Raw genomic sequence first — 1842 nt, forward strand, 5'->3', positions numbered from 1 at the left:
TATCTAGTGGAATACCCCTTTCTTGTGGCAAGGTTTAGTTAAACATGATTTGTTGTAAGCTCAGGTCGAAGCTTTTCTATCTAGTGGAATACCCCTTTCTTGTGGCAAGGTTTAGTAAAAGATGATTTGTCGTAGGATTAGGTCGAAATTTTTCTACTAGTGGAATACCACTTTCTTACGTCGAGGTTTAGATACAAATCAGTTGTCGTGAACAAGGCTATCTTATGCCAAGGTTAAAGGTGATTTGTCGTGAGCTTAGGACAAAGTTCACGTGTGAAAGCCAGAGTTAACAACAAATAAATGTGATAGGTTTTAAAGTTTCACGCTGATAGCTTCTTGAATAACATAATTTCAAACCCCATCGTTGTAAAATGTCCAAAGTCTCACCAAACTTCCCCTTTTTTCATGCCCCCCTTAATTATATATATATATACTTTAATAAAGAGAAAATGTCCAGACGAAAACTTTTCAAAATGTTTTCATGATAGTACTTCATAATATTTGCCTTCTAGAATACTTTTAGGTTTATAAAGCTGCTTTCATAGTAATAGTAGGTAACTGTAATCTTTAGTTGTAGTTTCCTGTTGCTCCACTAAACAAGAATATTTGAAATTCATTTTCTTGGTAAAACTGGTCCACTAAATGGGTCTCTTTAAAACTTGTTTTCTTTCTAGCACTTCTATAATAATTGAGATATTTTGAAAGCCACTTTCTTGGTAAAGAAGTAGCCTAAGAGTTAGCGGTGGGTGGTGATGACTAGCTGCATTCCCTTTATTCTTTAACTGCTAAACTAGGGACGGATAGCGCAGATAGCCCTCGTCTAGCTTTGCGCAAAATTAAAACAAACAAGACCTTTCTTGTTAGCACTTTTCCACAAATGGATCTTTTTGAAAGGAGGCCTGGCTTGGCTTAGTGGTTAGGCCTGGCATGGCTTGGTGGTTAGAGCGCTTAACTCGCCACTGAGGGTCGCGGGACTGAATCCCTGTCGCAACGAACATTCTCGCTCTTTCAGCCATTGGAGCGTAATAGTGTTTCAATCAGTCCCACTATTCGCTGGTAAAAGAGTTGCCCAAGAGTTTCGTCATGAATATTCTGCCTAAATAATCTATCAAAGAGTAGCCCAAGAGTTGGCGGTGGGTGGTGTTGACTAGTTGCCTTCCCTTTAGTCTATTACTGCTAACTTGGGGACGGCTAGCATAGTCCTCGTGTAGCTTTGCGCAAAATTCAAAACAAATCAGTCTTTTTCAAAGTTATTTTTGGTCGCTTCTACACTTATTAATACTTCACTGATAAAACATCTTCACTAAGTGGGACTTTTATGAAAGTTGTTTACTTTGTAATACCTCTACACTAATTAATATATTTTCAAAGTCCTTTTCATGGTAGTTCTTTTCCATTAATTGCGATCTTTTGAAAGTTGTTTTCTGTTGTTTTTTTTGTATCACTTCCCCATTTAATGGGATTTTCTGAAAACTGTTTTCTTCGTAGCATTTCTCAACTAATTGAAAATTTCTGAAAGCTCTTTGTTGGTAGGACCTCTCCATAAAATTGGTTTCTTTTGAAAGTCGTTTTCGTGATAAAGTTGTCCACCAAATGGGAACTTTCTGAAAGTATTCTTCTTAGTAGCATTTCTCCACTAATGGGAATATTTTGAAAGTCGTTTTCTTGGTGATCCTTCTCTATTATATTGGACTTTTTGAAAGCTGTTTTCTTGGTATCACTTCTCCACTAATTGGGATCTTTTCATCATCTTGGTAGCACTTATCTACTAAATGAGACTTTATGAAAGCTGTTTTCTTGGTAGCACTTATCCACTATATGAGACTTTTTGAAAGTTGTTTT

The 1842-nt window shown here is 36.6% G+C and overlaps 1 long non-coding RNA gene across 1 annotated transcript in view; it reads left to right on the forward strand.

Annotated features, from left to right (window-relative positions):
- The first annotated feature begins 262 nt into the window (after positions 1–262).
- LOC106475270 overlaps positions 263–1842 on the forward strand; it is a 10300-nt gene continuing 8720 nt past the window's right edge. The window contains exon 1 of the long non-coding RNA XR_001291795.2: positions 263–273. This is a non-coding gene — a long non-coding RNA (uncharacterized LOC106475270). The remainder of the gene's footprint in view (positions 274–1842) is intronic.

This window comes from Limulus polyphemus, unplaced genomic scaffold (assembly GCF_000517525.1).
Source record: "Limulus polyphemus unplaced genomic scaffold, Limulus_polyphemus-2.1.2 Scaffold8331, whole genome shotgun sequence".
Lineage (NCBI taxonomy): Eukaryota > Metazoa > Arthropoda > Merostomata > Xiphosura > Limulidae > Limulus > Limulus polyphemus.